The sequence below is a fragment of the Apodemus sylvaticus genome, chromosome 8, assembly GCF_947179515.1.
Source record: "Apodemus sylvaticus chromosome 8, mApoSyl1.1, whole genome shotgun sequence".
Taxonomy (NCBI): domain Eukaryota; kingdom Metazoa; phylum Chordata; class Mammalia; order Rodentia; family Muridae; genus Apodemus; species Apodemus sylvaticus.
In genome coordinates, this window is record NC_067479.1 from 117,895,973 (window position 1) to 117,914,484 (window position 18,512).

General features: G+C 37.1%; 1 pseudogene; it reads left to right on the forward strand.

The window, feature by feature from the left end:
* Positions 1-13,236, forward strand: part of LOC127690853 (probable E3 ubiquitin-protein ligase TRIML2) — a 164,565-nt pseudogene extending 151,329 nt beyond the window's left edge.
* Positions 13,237-18,512: the final 5,276 nt, after the last annotated feature.

Genomic DNA, 18,512 nt, shown 5'->3' on the forward strand with positions numbered 1-18,512 from the left:
GGAACAGAAGGATCTGGAGCCAAGCATGTGTAACTCCGGTCATGGAATACAAAAGGAGAATGCCCTGAATTAAATATCCCAATGTGGTAACAGTTTGGTGAAATTTTTACAGGATTCAAGCCAATTTTCAAATACATTGAAGGAAGTATTACATGGATGGCCACAGTGAAATTTTGTAGGCTACAGATCTGTCTGATGGCCCTCTTAGCCTTATTCTTAGTGGAAACTTGGATATTACTAGTACATCTCAAAATGCTTCCTTCTTAGTCACAAGATTTTAGATCAGATAAGAAGGTGGGCAAGGAATGGCCATTTAGGGGACAAAGGTAAGTGTAATTACACTCTAGGACATTTGACATTTCAACCTCACACAATCACTGAAGCTTCCATATTCTGTTTACAGTCACTAAGTTCACATTACTGTCACCTTGTACCCAATACCCATGTTCCTTTTCACCAGAAAAAAAAAAAAAACAAAAAAGCAAAAGTCTGATTTAGGATCTGTAACACTAACCTGTTTAACTTCTGAAAACCTTTGAAATGTAGGAGACTGCTCTTGTTACTATATTGCCTAATGGACTTGTATTTTTGATTAGCTGCTTTGACTTTTGACTCATCTAGTCCTGCAGGAGATTTTGTAATAGATGGCTGAGATTGTGTCAAATTGATAAGAAACTAAGCAGGGCAAGAAGCAAAGCAGGAATAATAATCCCATTTGTGCATTTCCAGCTTTAATAATAAAAAAAACCCCAAACATATGAAGATGTAAGTGGAATCCTTAGAATGTATAAATAAGAATCCACATCTGTATTGGTCAGGTTCAGGCAGAGCCCCTCAGGGGACAGGTATACCAGACTCCTGTCAGCAAGTGCTTCTTGACATCAGCAATATTGTCTGGGTTTAGTGTCTGCATATGGGATAGATTCCTTGGTAGACCAGTCTCTGGATGGCCTTTTCTTCAGTCTCTGCTCCACTCTTTGTCCCTGCATTTCCTTTAGACAGTAGCAATTCTAGGTTAAAAGTTTCGAGATGGGTGGGTGGCCCCATCTCTCAACCTAGGACTGTGCCTAACCCACTGGATATGGTCTCTACAGGTTCTATCTCCCCTTTCTTGACTATTTCTGCTAATATCACTGTTGGGTCCTGGGAACTTCTGCTTTCTTTTAGCAGGGACAGTAAAAAATAGTCAGTTTATGAGAAAAGCATAGGCAATGGTATTTTGTATACAGTAACCATAGTTGCCTAAATGCAGAAGATTTCTGACTCATGTTTAGTCATCTGAGAGTCTGGGATGATGTCTTAGAGACCAATCTTTGGAACTTCCTCTCGAAGGAGCCTCAAACTTTCTACAGATTTGTTTCTTCTATAGGAGAGTGATGCGCAGCAGAAAAGTCTGTGATGACAGAAATGGTCCACATATTCACTGTTCTAAAGGAAGTGGCCAGCAGTTTGAGACTCTGAATATCTGAAATGTGGTGAGTGAAATCGAGTAGCTGATTTTAAAAGTTAATCCATCAATATTTGTACTGAAATAAATATAGCACACATATTTTCTGATACACTTGAAGATGGAGTTTCAGAAGAAATGATTATGAAATTACTGTCTAGCTTTATACCTTCACAGTCCATTTGCCTGGCGTATTAGGTAGAGGCCTGTAAAGTCATAGAGTCAATAGAATGAATATGTGTTAAAATAAAACTTATTAGGTTTTTCTCTTCAGTATGGTTTGGATAATACAATGGCTGAGTCCCACTGGAGAAGTTGAGAATCTGGTAGCTTCTCAGTCCATGGGTCTGAAAATTTCATCAGGTCCAATCTGGCAATGAAGGCCTGGAAGAATCTTGGAGAGATGTGGGTATTTCTTCCATATTGGAAAGCCAGAGGACTGGTTCTAATTCCAGGAAAGGAATGTAGCAGCAGCAGCAACCAGTAGGTCAAAAACAAACCTTTGTTTATTCATGTTCTTTCATTTGAGTTGACATGACAGGAGTCATTATGGCACAAGCTAATATACTAGCAGGTGATCATCCTGAAATAGCCTGCTTCAGATTATTATAGAATCTGTGGCAGGCAAGGCCTTATTAAGCAAGGCTATAAGGGACTCATTTTAGGAAAGATTCCTTCTATTAATATGCTTTTCTTGTTTTTATTAAACATATATAATAATAAGTAGTCGCACACCCCTTTGGAGTAGATCTCTGTAGATCCACGATGATGTATTGTCTTTTAGTGTTGCTATATAGACAAATAGATGACTTAAGTTTTAATGATGATCCAATAAGAATTCCTAAAATTATATCTGTGATTACTAAGCACTTTTATAGTGGAACTACTATTAGGTTGTTTTCTGATAGTCAAAACTGCAATGACAACTCTTCCTGTCTCCCTAGTGTTACCAGGTAATTGCTCTTAGATGATAACCAGACCTTCTCCTACTCAGAGCACATTCCAAGAGGTTGTAAAACTATTAAGCAAAGGTCATAAAAAGTGAACTAATGATTTCTTATATATGCTAGGACAGAAGGTAAAATATTGACGGGGTTTATCTATATGAAACTTCACTAATAACTTAGTTATGGGGTTTAAACCTTCAGTGAACCTGTGGAGTCGAGGCAGGTAATGGATGTTTAGCTAGATAATTTCTTGTAATGGATATGCATGTAAACATTCTCTGTTGTAATTCAAATTCAATTAATGATTTGATTTTTGTGTGTGTGTGTGAACTTGTGATGAACTTTGTAACAAGCAATCATGTATTCTGAAAGAAGTTTAAGGACTGAGGAAAAAGACAAGGGTCAGAACTGAAAAACTGAGGTGAGGGGAACTGAGGTTAAAAGAACTGAGCTGAAAGAGGAACTGAACTGAGGAGTTTTTAGTCAGAACATCTTTTAGACAGAACTGAAGTCATGAAGAACTTAGAAGTATAGGCATAGCTTTCAGAGAAAAGGCATTGAGAGTAAAAGCATCATTATGATCTCAGGGCACGAAGAGAGAACAAGATTAGAAGGAGAATGCAGAGTGGAATAACTTAGAAATTATAGGTAACATACAAAAAAGCTAGAAAACAATGAACCAAATGCAGAGGGAAAGAGGAAAAAAGATGCTGCAGAGAGCAGAAGGAACAGGCAGTCTTCTTACCATGGGACAGAACAGGTCCCATGGTAAGGACAAGACAGGCTTAATTTTATTAAAAGGAACAAAGTTTTTTTTCTTACAAACATGGATTTAATTTATTTAGAATTAAAAGAGTGGAAGCTTTTTCTTTCATTGGAGCTAATTTTTTCATCCAGAGTGAGTGCTTTCGTTCTGCACCTGTGCTTTGTCTTTTGCTCCATATTGTGAGAATGTATGATATGCGTGTGTAAGTATGTAACTGTGAGAATACATGCATACTGGCCAACTGAATTTGTATGGAAATGTACAAATGAGAACTCTGCCTACATGAAGCTGTGTATGAACTTATGTAAGATTATCCATATACACCTAGATAAAAGGTTTTCTTTCTGTAAGTGTTATTCTTTTCTCCTGGTTCAATACTAATTTATTGCTCCAAACTTCCCTCAAGAGGTATCTGGACAATAGGGAGAAGGCTATAGCAACTAATCCTTTACTTAATCTCCTGCTTTTTTAGGATGAGGTACTAAATGCCTGAGACTGGCCTTAGAGGAACACAGAAGGCAAGTCAGCCACAATAACATAGTAACTTAGACTGAGATTAGTAAACTTTTTATTATACAGCAACCCTAAATATCTTTTAAGACAAAGTCTTACTCCTGAATCTTGTAAGACAAAGTCTCACCACAGAATTTTGTAAGACAAGTCTTACTCCCCCAATGCTCTTCCCCCTCTGCTGCCTCAAGAGGAACCAACAAGAAAGAAGAACACCCCCTCTGGGGCTGACCCCCAGCATTGATACATTTGGAGCATGGCTTCTTACTTCAAGCAATCAGGTTAAAAATGGCCCTCACAGAAGTACCTAACAGCTTGACTTTTAGTTGATTTCAGATCCAGTCAAGAGGAAAATCAATATTAGTCATCCACTTATTATGACATTTTATTATTTTTCCTTTGAATTATTGTGGACTTTAGTTAGATTCTGTATGCTTAACCCTCACAGAAGAAATATAATTTGTCTCATTTCTAGAGTTTTGTTGTGTTGTAGAAAGTGAGAATAAAGGAGACTGAGCATTTTTTTTTCAGAGACAAGATTCTCAAGACCAACAACAACAACAAAAATTTCAGAGCAGGTACACTGACTTTTTCTCCATTGTATCTTCTCTGAATACTCTTGGGTCTGGTAATACCTATTATTAGTGAAATAAATAGTATCTTTGAATACTTCTTTTTTTGCCAGGTGATAGTCCAGTGTATGCCACTATAATAATTCTTTTAATCTCCTTAGCAACTCTTTACATAGTCACATTTACTATTTTATTTAATAAAGTCGACTCAAATTATTAAATAAAAACTTAAAATGTCACATCTCTTTTGTACCATGGCATCAGTAACAGTAGTCTATGTATCAAGTGGTAATTAGGCTTTTTCTCGCTTAGAGTTGGACCTTATCTAAAGGTGATCTTGGAGGATGATGCTTTTTGTGGGAATTCAGTAAGCACTTAAAATATCAAGATGGCTGGTTAATGAAGACAGCATCATGTCTCTGTGGTCAGAGTGGAACCCATCCTAATGAAGGACTTCATCATAACCAACTACTTTTCTAAACAATTGATTTTTCCATAATCTCCTGGGCTGAGAGATAGTCTTCTAGCTCTGGAAACATCTGTTATGGTTCTCATATCCATTTAAATCTGTAATTCTGTGACTGTACAATAAGGAGGCAACATTAGAAAAAACATGAGCTCAGAGTTTATAAGCCAGTAAGATTTTAAGTGTGATTGTTGGAATAGCTGGGGTCTATCTCATTGTAAAAAGGAATGTCTTGTTCCACAGGGTTGTCTTGGACATTACATGAGATTCAGGAAATAAAAGGAAGATGGGGTCCTAAGTGACTCAAAGGGGTTTAATAAGCATACCTATTATTCTTACAGATAGCATTTCTCAGTGTGTATCTGTGCTACAGATTCAGTCCGTGAGGATCTTCATGGAGAAAATGTTAACTGAAAATTAACAAGGTGGTTTTATGTAGTTCTATTTAGAAGCAAGAAAAAGACTTACATTTAGCAAGTTATCAGAAAGGATTGCACTGAAAGCAGTTGCAAACAAGGTCTGTTTATTGGAATATAACCCTGTTCCTGCCTGTTCAGCTCCGATGATAATTTCTGCTTTGTGCATGAATGAATATGTACACACAAACAAATACAGAGAATATACTTGATGAATGAATATGTACACACAAACAAATACAGAGAATATACTTGACCTGTAAACATTTTAAAATCAAGGTCCTTCCACATGAGTGCATGTGTTTCCCTGAGTAAGACATCATGACATGATAAAGTGAAGAAACTTGAGATTTCTGCATCGATGGTTCATGAGAGGATCAGATGTCCACTCCCTCCCCACCAACCAGGGCTCTATGTATGAAAGATCGCTTTCCAACTCTCTAAAATCTTTGCACAGAAGTTTGAAGTGTTGTGAGTCCTACAGAAGGTCATGTTGTGTTACCAGGATTTTTTGTATGCACTAGAAATATTCAGAATGCTTCAAATCAGTTCCCAGTGCTCAATCCACCTACAACGTCTATGCCTGTCATGTAAATACAAACAGGATGTATGGCTGCTTAAACTTGTATATTTATAGTTAGTGGGCATCAATAATATACTCATCAGAAAGATAGCAGCTATTTACAGATGCTCCCAGTCAATCAGCAGTGTTTCTATCTAGAGAGCATGGAGAAGCCCTTCAGGTTTTCAGTCTAGATCAGTCACCAGATGTGATGGCTAATCTTGGTTTCCATCTTGACTACACCTGGAATCAACTAAAACACAAACAGCTGGCAATACTTAAAAGGGATTTTTCTTGATAAGATCATTTGAAATTGGCAGTCCTACCCTACATCTAGACCATATATTCTGGTGGCAGCTGAGAGAGAAAGACATGGAAGATGGAAAGTTGCTGATTACCTGACTTTCCCTCACTTTCATTGGCAAGCTCATCTTTCCCATCCTGCTGCTGATATATTATTTTTCTAGAATTAGAACCTCCTTCATTAGGGTTTCAATATAAACAAATGACCAGCTGAGACATTCAACCCTTTGGAATGAACCTTGGTTTTCCATTAGAAGATAGCCATAGCAATTGCTATCTGGACCATAGACTATAAGTCAGTGTGTGTGTGTGTGTGTGTGTGTGTGTGTGTGTGTGTGTGTGAGTGTTCTATCAGTTATATTCCTCTATTAATGGTGAATCCAGGGGTTGGAAAAGAGCTGATATTGATGTAAGGCTATGCAGCACTTCATGCTTGTGTCAATGACTATGAATTTAGCCAATACTTCTGCATGAAGTAGCTCAATGCAGCAACTGTTGATATACTTTCTACCTGGCTACTGCAGTCCCTTTATCTTTCAAGAGCATTGTCAGCATATTTAAAAGGGTAAATCTGAATTCATTATGCAATAGTACTACTAATAATGTGTGCATTTTCAAGTAAATAATCAACATGAATAATCATTCACTGGGTAAAATCATTGCAAGTTTTTGAGGCAGGTTTTCTCTGTATAACCCTGGATGTCTCTCTGTAGCTGTAGCCCTAGGACTTTCTCTGTCGATTAGGCTGGTCTTGAACTCAGAGATTTGCCTGTGTCTGCCTCCCAAGTGCTGGGATTAAGGATGGGTACCACCATGTCCAGCAGCTAAAAACATTGCACATTTAAAAAGTATTATTCTAAACTTTATAGATTAGTCTTACATAGCATTTCTGGTGAAAAAAAAAAAAGCCCATCATACATTTCATGAAGGGATAGTCAGCATCCCAAAAAAGAAAACCATAGGCCTATGTGACCCCCCCACCACTTTTACAACTGAATGAAGTAGGATAGAGATATAAAATTATTTATTTGCTAGAATAACCTAAAGATCCTGATCTTTCAGTCAGAAATTTTCCTCTGACTTCATTCACCACTCACTTTCAAAAATCTCTGCATGGAAAGACATCAGTACTAAAGAAAAACAGAATTTAAAATAATCAAGCAAAAATATATTTTACTCCACAATAAAATATACATTTATAAAACTGTTATCAATTCATAAAGACCCATATATTGGCCCATGTTCTGCTTATTTTCTTGACTTGTGTCTGCAAGTTCTCCTTGTTGTCACAATAATAACAGCATACTGATGTTGATCTTAGAACACAGAGGCACCTGGAGGGTGAGGGACAGGATGATAACATAGATGTTTATGGGATTCTCAAGTACATATTTCATAATTAAAGCTAAACTCACCAGGCTGTATATTCTGGTTATGTATGTATTTCTATCCAATCATTCTTCAGCACATTATTTTTTTGTCTCACAGATGCTCATTGATCTTCCAAATGAACAGATAGTGTAGACACTGATGATTAACAATGCATTGTTGTCCCTGGACTTTAGGTGTGTCTCTGTGTCAGAAAGAGATTTAGGAGCCTCTTTGTTTGTGAAGAATGAAAAAAAGAAAAAAATGGAAAAAATGAAAAAATATGGACGATGTTCCATAACTGAGGCTCTGTCATTAATGATGCTGTGTGTATAATGCTTCCATCTCTCAGGTAATTTTATGAGGTTGTAAAGCATACCACATTCCTTAGCCTTTTATCCATCTATAAGGAAAAATATGTCTCAAAAAATAAAAGTTTTCTTTTCTTATTAATGTATTCTTTCATATATTACAGCATAACAAAAGTTTCCCTTCCCTCCCTTCAGACTGCAGACACTCCATCTCTCCTCTATTTCCTCCCTTTCAGTCCACTCCTTCGCTGCTTACCTTCAAAGAAGGGATATCAATCCAACATGGCATATCAAGGTAGGATATGATTAGCCACCTTCCCTCATATTACGGCTAGATGAGGCAACCAAATTGGAGGAAATGTGTCCCCAAAAGCAGGAAAAAACATTAGAAGCAGCTCCTGCTCCTTCTATTAGGAGTCCCACAAAAACAAACAAACAAACAAAAACAAACATACAAACAACTATATCATGTCTGTAAAGTTCCTACATTAGACTCATGCAGGCTCCCAGATAGTTGGTTCAGTCTCAGTGAGCCTCTTTGAGTCCAGGTTGGTTGATTCTGTGGGTTTTCTTGTGGTGTCGTGTCCTTGACCCCTCTGGATCTTCCAATCCTTGCTCTCCCTCTGCAGCAGAATTCCTCAAGCTCCACTTTATGTTTGGGTATGGGTCTCTGCATCTGCTTCTATCGGTTGGTGGATGAAGGCTCTCTGATGACATCTGGATTAGGTTATGAGTATAGCAGAATATTATTAAAAAGTCCTTTCATTGATTTTTTTCCAGTCATGCTTGGTTCTATCATAGGTACTGGGCTAACCAGCTTCTGTTTTCAGGTTCTTCCAGGAGTGGCAGGGTAAGCTTCATTTTGTGGTATGAGTCTCGTTGGTTGGTGACTCCCATAATTTCTGTACAGTCTACCCCTTCACACCATTCTGGCCAGAAAAATTGTAGGTAGAAAAATTTGTGACTGGTTGATGTTCCAACCCCTCTACTGGTAGTCTTGCCTGGCTATAAGAGATTGCGGTTTCATGTTCTGTATCTCCCATTACTAGACACTTTAGGTAGGACCACCCTCATAGATTCCTGGGAGTTTCCAAGGCACCCAGTTTTCTACCTTGTCCCAGAATTGACCCCCAATTCTAGTTGTTTCTCCCACCATTCTTTTCCTTCACCCTCTTCCCACTGGAACCGTCCTGTTCTTGTCCCCACCCTCCTTCATTCTATTTGCAATATCTTTTCTATTTTCCCTTCTTGGAGAGATTCATGCATGCTGTCATAAGCCACCACTTGTCACTTAGCCTCTTCCAGTCTGTGGATTGTCACATAATTGTTCTTTTCTTTTCAGTTAATACCCAAGTATGTGCATATCATGTTTGTTTTTCTGTGTCTAGGTTACCTCATTCAGGATGAATTTTTTTTTCTTTTTAGTTCCATCTACTTGCCTGCAAATTTTATGACATTGTTGTTTTTAAAAGCTGAGTAGTACTCCATTGTGCAAATGTACCACATTTTCTCTATTCTTGGTTGAGGGGAATCAGGTTGTTTTCAATTTATGAATATTATAAATAAAGCTGCTATGAACACAGTTGAACACGTTTCCCTGTGTAGGATGTGATATCCTTTGGGTATATGTGCAAGAGTGGTATAGCTGGGTCTTGAGGCAGATTGATTCCCAACAATCTGAGGAACAACAATATTGATTTCCGTTGTGGTTATACAGTGTGCATTCACACCAGCAATGGAAGAGTGCTTTTTTTTGCTCCATATCCTCACCAATATGAGCAATCCTTTGTGCTATTGATCATAGCCATTCTAACAGGTGTAAGGTGGAATCTCAAAGTGGTTTTGATTTCTCTGATGGCTAAGGGTGCTAAATATTTCTTAAATATTTTTCAGGCATTTGAGATTCCTATATTGAGAACTCTTTGTTTAGATCTATACTGCAATTTTAAACTGGACTATTAGGTTTGTTGATGTTCAGTTTCTTGAATTCTTCATATAGTTTGGATATTAGTCCTCTATTGGATGTGAAGTTGGTAAAAATAAAATTGTTTCCCATTCTATAGGCTTCCTGTTGGTCTGATTACACCATTCTTTTTCTTACAGAAGCTATTCAGTTTCATGAGCTCCTATTTATTAATTGTTGCATTTTGTGTCAGTGCTATCATTGGTCTGGTTGAAAAGTCTTTCTGTGACAGTGAGTTCAAGGACATTACCCACTTTCTCTCCTATTAGCTCGAGTGTATCTGGTTTTATGTGGAGGTATTTGATGCACTTCGACTTGGGTTTTGTTGAGCATTATAAATATGAATCTATTTGCATTCCTCTACATGCACAAATCCCTGCCTTCTATGAGGTTCAGTGTATCTGGTTTTATGTTCAGATTTTTGATGCACTTGGATTAGAGTTTTGAGCAGGGTCATAGATATGGATCTATTTACATTTTTTTACATGTACACCTGAAGTCAAACCATTTGTTGAAGATGTCTCATTTTTTGCCATTGTATAATTTTGGCTTCTTTATCAAAACCCGAGTGGTCATAGATGTGTGAATTTACATCTGGGGCTTCAAATCTACTTCGTTGTTCAATCTGTCTATTTTTATGCCAGTACTACTTGGATTTTAACACTGCAGCTGGGTAGTTCAGCTTGAAATCAGGGATGGTGATACCTCCTGAAGTTCTTTTATTTTATTTATCCTTGATTCGTGTGTGTGTGTGTGTGTGTGTGTGTGTGTATGTATGTGTGTGTGTGTGTGTGTGTGTGTTCATATGAAGTTGAGTACTTTCTTTTAAGGTCTTTAAAGAATTGTGTTGGAATATTGATGGGGATTTCACTGAATCTATAGATTGTCTTTTACAAAATTGCCATTTTTACTATGTTAATTCTACTGACCCATGGATGATTTTTTTCATCTTCTGATATCTTCTTTAATTTGGTTTTTACAAAGATTTGAAGTTCTTTTCATATAGGTCTTTTATTTGCTTAGTTATTGCATGATATTTTTCATTATTTATGGTTGTTGTGAATGGTGATGTTTCCCTGATTTCTTTCTCAGCACATTTTTCTTTGAAATTGGAGGGCAACTGAGTTTTGCTTGTTTAGTTAATCTTTTATCTAGTCACTTCACTGAAGGTGTTTATCAGCTTTAGAAATTCTTAGTAGAATTTTTAGGGTCACTTATATATATTATCATATGAACTGAAAATAGTTATACTTTTACTTCTTTCTTTCCAATTTGTATCCCTATGGTCTCCTTTACTTTTCTTATTGTTCTAATTAGAATTTCAGGTATTATATTGAAGAGATATGGCAAGAGTAGATAGTCTTTTCTTGCTTATGATTTTAATAGAATTGCTTTGAGTTTCTCTCCATTTAATTTGATGTTGGTTATAGACTTGATATAGATTGCTTGTATTATATTTATATATGTTCCTGTGTCCCTAATCTTTCCATGCCTTTTATTATGAATGGATATTACATTTTGAATTAGCTGCTATTTAAGCATCTAATGCTTTTTGTTCTTTCTGGTTTTTTTTTCCCTTTCACTGTGTTTATATGGTGGATTGCATTGACAGATATTTGTATGTTGAACCATCTCTGCATCTCTGGGATGATGCCTAGTTGATTTTAGTTTTTGATTTTTTGATGTGTTCTAGGATTTGGCTCACAATTTTTTTTTTGAGTTTTTTTGCACAAATGTTTATGAGAGCAATTGGTCTGCAGTTCTCTTCCATTCTTGAGTCTTTGTGTGGTCCAGTAGTCAGCAAGACTGTGGCCATATAAAATAATACTTCTGTTTCTATTTTGTGGACTAATTTGAATAACATTAGTATTATCCATTCTTTCAACTTCTGGTTGATTTCTGTGTTAAAACCATCTGCCCCTGGACTCTTTTTGGTTGGGAAACTTTTGATGACTGCTTTTATTTTCTTAGGGAGTATAGGTCTATTTATGTTTTGTTCTTTTTATCTTGATTTTATTTTGGTAAATGGTATGTATCAAGAAAATTATCCATTTCATTGATATTTTCCAGTTTTGTGTAGTATAGGTTTTTGAAGTAAGATCTAATGGCTCTTTGGATTTCCTTGGTGTCTATTGTCATCTCTCCAAACTTTGTTACATTGCATATTTTCTCTGTCTTTTTTAGTTAGTTTGAATAACAGCTTGACTATCTTGTTGATTTTCTCAAAGAACAAACGTGGTTTTATTGATTTGTTGTATTGTTCTCTTTGTTTCTATTTAGTTGATTTTAGATCCAAGTTCGATTACTTCCTGCTGTCTACTCATTTTAGTTGGATACTACTTCTTTTCATTCTAGAACTTTTATGTGTGCTATTCAGTTGCTAGTATAAGATTTTTCCATTTTCTTTGTTAGGGCTATAATTGCTATGAACTTTCCTCTTAGTGCTGCTTTCATTGTGTTGTATAAGTTTGAGTATGTTGTGCATTCATTTTAAGTGAATTCTAAGAAGTCTTTAGTTTCTTTATTTCTCTCATTGAGTAAAAAGATATTCAGTTTCCACAAGTTTGTAGGCCATTTCTTGTTTCTGTTATTGAAATCTAGCTCTATTTCTGAGACTGCTAGCTTGCAAATTTACCTGAATTTAAAAGAACCTAATCAGAGCCAACTGATGAAGTTTGGTACTGAGCTTATGCAGAATTCCCAAGAAATGTTACAGAGACTTAACCACCTAGTAGCAAGACCATGGGCAAACTGAAGGCCAGTGAAGTCTGGGTTTGTGAGCACCTTGGTAGCCTCCTGTAGATCATCACAGACCTGGAGAAGAAATGTGAAAAATCTTCCTTAGTCCTGTTCCAGAATGCAAAGTGCTATTTAAAAAGGTGAGAGTCTAAACTGCTTCAGAGCCTACAGCCAGCTCAGATCACAGACCTGAGTTTATGCCAGATAATAGGAATGAGCAATGTACTGCTGAGGCTCCAAGACATATTGCTTTGTACCCAGACACAGCTCACTCTTCCCTCGTCTTATCTGAGGACACCCACTGGAAGTGTAGGATTTAGAGATAAACCACAGACTGTGACTGACACTCCAAGGATATTTCACTTCAGTGCTTCTGTATTTGGTGGAGAGCTTCAACTCAGTGAGGCATTATTTGGAGGTGGCTGTGGACAGGCAACACAGTGGCAAGTGGGCATATGTGACTGTACAGAAAGAACAGCATTCCTGGGCCTTCCAGAGATAAAGTCTTGCTTAAGAGGTAAATGATGAGGTTCTATTGCACCCTCTGGTTCTTTCCCTCTTTAAGAAAAGTCTGCTTAAGACAGCAAATGTACAAAGTTGGAGTCTTCCTCGACTGCCGATGTGAGTATGCAGCATTTTACAATGTGACAGAGCAATCCTTCATTTATAGTTTCTCTGACCTTACCTTCTGACGAGCAGTTAAACCTATATTTTCTCTTTGTATTTCAAATGGAGACATGAGTTCAGACTCTCTCACTGTCTGTCTCCCTCAACTCATCCCTGAAATAGTGCCAATAGCTCTTCCTTTTTCTGTGTGTGGAACCCAAGATCAAAAGAGACCAGAAAATAAGATCAAAACTTTTTGAAATACATTTGTGTAATTAATTCAATAAAGCCTTGAGACTTAATTCAGCTTTCAGCATATGTCCAGTCAAAGGGGTTCTATTCAAGTTGAATGATGATGGGGTCATTTGATGGCCCAGAAGATCAAGACATTTACAGCCAAGGCTGACTGCCTGAGTTTAATTTCTGGACTTCAGAGTAGGCAGAAAGAACAAACTTCCCAAAGTTGTCCTCTAACATTCACATGAGTACTGTGGCAGGTCGTTATTTCCTCTGCTCCACTAAAACAAATAAAATGCAATAGAAAACAAAGAAATGATAAAGGTTGGTAACATTGATATATATCATATATATGATTATAATACACATACCCATTTATATAATTGGAAAATTAGATAAGAAATGAATAAAGTCTTATTTTCCGAAAATAAAAAGAGTCTAATCTGTAGTGGCCTGATAGGATGCAAGGAGTTATTTTAATTTTCTTGTATTTGTTGAGACTTGTTTTGTGTACAACAATGTGGTCTGGCAGAATCTTTTGTGAAGTGCTGAGAAGAAGGTATACTTGTTTATACTTTGGTGAAATGTTCTGTAGATATGTTAGGCCCCTTTGAGTCATAACACGTGCTAGTTTCATTATTTATCTGTTTAGTTTTCATCTCAATGACCTGTCCATTGGTGAGAATGGGTCGTTGACCTATTAAAGACTAGCTTCAACATCCAGGCTAAATTGTGAAAAGCAGTGAGGTCTGGCATCACAGATTGGGGTTGGTGTTTATGGCAGTTGCTGACCCTTGTTTTGTATTTTATCAAATGTGTTTGTTGCATCTAAGGAGATGATCACATGATTTTTTTCTTTGAGTTTGCTTATATAGTGGATTACATTAATGGATTTTCATATATTGAACCAACCTTGCATCCCTGGAATGAAGCCTACTTGATCTTGTGCCATGGTGGCCCAGTAAAACCTGTAAAGTGATATTTTACAGGCTGAGGCAAGAAAATGTCTTCTGGGAAGAATGGAACTCTCTCTTACATTCAGAAGCTGAAAATCTCAATTGGCAAGTTTGATGGCCAGGACATGGTATAACCAAGCAAATATAGATATGTAAGAATCCATCTTGTAGCCAAAAAACTCTGCTTTGCTTTGTTCTAACCATTTATGTTATTACAGTAGAAAAGGCATTCCAGAAATTCCAGTCACAAGTTCTTTTTTGGTTTTTCTAGTCATTGCCTTTCAGGGCAGGTGAATCCTGGAACTCTGGACCCAGGCTAAGGATATTTACATCTGAAAAATCTTACGAGGTCTCTGCCATACAAGTGAATGTTGGGCAAGGTGGAGGGAATTTACATTTGAGTTGGTGCCTAGTCCCATAGCTACCTTCCCCTACAAGTTAATCCAGTTCTGCCTTTAACTCTTGATTTTACTTGTTATGCAGATAGACTGTCCCTGCTTAGGCCCACATGAATAGCAAGGGAAGTTTATGAGGAACTGCCTTTTGTTGCAGGCCCCTCCCAGGGAGTCCTTGAGCAAGGCAACCTTCCTAGCTTATCCAGGTGTGATTCAGGATACAGTTTATACTTAACACTCATGAAGACTCAATTGAGACTCAGAGTGACTGTAGATAACTTTTTACTCAGAGAAGCGGTAATTTTTTTTTTTCTACTCAGAGAGACACTCACAGGAAGAATGAGTTAGTTAATTCATTTAGGGCTAGAGGCTAGAGGCTGCTACTGGAGCTAATCACTGGAGCTGATCACCCGGGGCCTACAGTGGCCCTGGGCTTGGGGCCTACGGTGGCTCCGGTCATGGAACAGAGAAAAATGCAATGGGCTGACTAGGCAGAAGGACTCTTGAAAGACAGCACGAGCCAGGCAGCTTCCCAAGCTTTACAATGCTGCCATTTTTGCCAGGAGGCAAGGCACGGGAATGATCCTTCTTCAGCTCCCAGGCTGGCACAACATTGAGACCAAGATGAAGAAGCAGATTAGCCACATGCACCCTGGACTTTGGGTAAATACCCTGTATTGCCCGTGAAAGCCTAACTAGCCATTTACAAATGTATGTGATGCTTAATTTGAGATGTTAACTTGACTGGACTTTGGGAGATACCCGAGAAATACATTCAGATTTCAAAGCACCTCTGTGGTCATGTCAATTTGTAATTCCCGCCGGACCTGTATCTTCCTGGACCAAAGAATCCTGGTTATCCTGAGGCAGACTTTGGTCTGTAACAATCTTGGTTAGCCTGTGTCTTTTTAATGAGGAATTGAATACACTGATATTGAGACATATCAATGACCAATGATTGTTAATTTCTATTATTTTGTTGTTGTTTGTGGTGGCAGCAGCACGTGTGTGTGAAATTCTATTAAGAAAAACAAAATATATTATTTATATATTTTGCAAATATATTATTTATATATTATTTATATATATATGCAAAGAATAATTCAGGAACAGAGCCCTGTAATATATTCTAATTACATAGTTACCCATAGACACACAGACATGCACACTACAGATAATGTACACAGTTGCAACTATATAAGGATACAGCATATATACATTCATACATATTCACATAAAAATGCAAACAGAGATACATAAGCACTCATACATACAATCATATACACATAAAACTTACATATACATACATTCACTTACATCAGTATGCATGTGTATGCACACATTACTAAATGCAGACAAATGCACTAGTGCTGCTCTTTTCATAAATTTCCCATTTTTTGCTCCTTTTTTATAATTCTTTATTGCACTAGCTCTCAGAGACTCTACCTTTCGGTTAATCTTCATTTAAAAGGTGTTTGCATTCAGAGGTTTGAATCTTGCATGAGACACAGTCACCCCTGTGCATTCTCATCCTCCTCTGACTCCCAGAGGCACATAGCACTTTCCTTATGATTAGCTTTGAGAAGTGTCTGTGATCTAACCACCATATTAAAAGGTCTCGTGGGAAAGACTGACCATAGAATATTCTAGTCAGTGAAACTGATATCAGTGTATAAACAACAAAGTTGAATAGTTTTCAATGTAACACCTAGGTAATAGGCCTTCCATAATTTTTTCTTAGAACATAAACTCCCCTGGTAATACAATGTCTACAAAGGAGACATAAATGGAAAAAGTGAACTCTTTAATCTGGAACTGAAAATGAATCTACACATACCTGTGTAGGCTGTCTTCTGTCTTCATTTTCTTAGTTGGCATTGATCACACTCCATAAGCTTATTGTGAAGTCACATTAATTTCCTTAAGTAATTAGGATGACCATAATGAGTTGGGTTACTGGGCAAAGAGAGAGATCCACTGCCAGTAACTTTCTTTTATTTGTATATTGACACAGACACCGTTGAAAACTACAAAGCCCTTGAGCAAAAGCTTTCTTAGTTTAAATCCATGAACTTACCAATACTGTCTTAATTGTCCCAGTTCACTGTGGGTTTCCACATTCAGGACTGCTATTAAGCTTAGTGGCAGGAACTCTTGAAAGGACTGTGGGCTTACAACAAGGTTTAACATAGCTTCTGAAATGAGAATGCCAACTACTTTCGGTTAGCAATTCTGTTTGGTTCATCAGTGTGTCTTCTGTACCTGACCATTGTCCGGTCCATAGCATATGTAATATATATGATTTCATGTCTAAATGAATACTACCAGGGAGAAGGATATTTTTGTCATTCTCTTCTGAATTGTTAAGAGGAATTAGACCCTGGCCATTTATCCTTTACTTTTTCCCATTTTTAAATTCCATCCTTCTGTGTATCTGTGTTTGCTGGTCTAATGTCAATTTGACATACAAAATAGAATTATCTGAAAGGAGAGAATGTCAATTGAGAAAATACCTCCATAAGAGCCAGCTGTACGGCATTTTCTTAATTAGTGAGTGAAGGGAGAGGGCCCAGTGCAGTATAGGTGGTTCCATCCATTCACTGGTGGTCCTAGATTATATAAGAAAACAAGCTGATCAAGCCAGAGGAAGCAGCCCAGTAAGTAGCATCCCTCTTTGGCCTCTACTTCCAAGTACCTGTTTAAATTCTTATCCTGGCTTCCTCATGCTGATGAACAGAAATGCCAAGTCTCTGAGAGCTGGTGAAATAAATAAATACTTTTAAAAGAGGGCAAAAAATGGGAATTTAACAAAAAGGGCAGTGCTAGTGCATTTGTCTGCATTCAGTAATATGTACATGTGGAAGTAAAACATGAATAAACCTTTCCTTCTCAAGAGTTTTTGGTTATGGTGTTTCACCATGACAGGAGTAACCCTACCTAAGACAACGTTAAACTATTTTCTAATATTACTTACTTTTACTACTGGAAATAATTACATGTGGAAATTATCATATGTTAATAAAAGATCTCTTTGCTTTATTGTTTTTTTTTCTTTTTCAGAAGCAAGGCAGGAATCCCCATGCTACTTCCTGTTTCTTCTACAAGATCGGGGTGAGGGGAGTTAGATACTTTTACTGAAGACTGTGGTTGACAGTACAGGTGAGAGATGACTCACTCAGGTATTTATTTTTTTCATAGTGACCTACATCCAGCCTTGTTCAACTTCTCTCCCCTTCTGACTGGCTGACCTCATCAGAATATGGGACTCATATTCAGTGTACTTGTAACTCTATTGATAGAAAACTATGTTAATCTTATAGTTTGTGCAAGCATGATCTCTTCATTAAAGATTTTGTTTTATTTGCTGTTTTGCATCACATTATTTTTCAAAGAGCTGATCTCAATTTTCTATGGGTTATAAAGCCTGTTTATTGAGCTTGAGCATGAAAAGTGAAGTAGAATAAAATAAACAGCAAAGGTCAAGGTCTATGCCATCTAGAAGATCAAAAATAGTTTATTGAATTTATTTCATTCACATGTACACACACACACACACACATATATATACATAGGTGTACAGGCATACACACAATTTAAAAATTGATTTATTTATGGGTTTTGTGGTTGTTCAGATATTTCATATCCTAAAGTCTTATGTGTTAAAGACTTCATATCCATCTCTAATCCTATAGGGCAATGGTAGATACTTTAGGGCCCACTAGAAACAAGCTAGGTCACTTTCAATATACTCTTGTAGGTCTATTGGAACCAACTATGCATCATACTCTGGCCACTATGAAGTGAATTTCTCCATTGTAGCTGCTTCTGACATGTTGAGATGCTCTTAACACAGACATAAAGACACAGGAACTCTGACTCATAAACCTGAATTGAAAAGTTTGGAACTATGGCCCAAACATTTAATTTATCTTTTCTCTAAATGTGTGT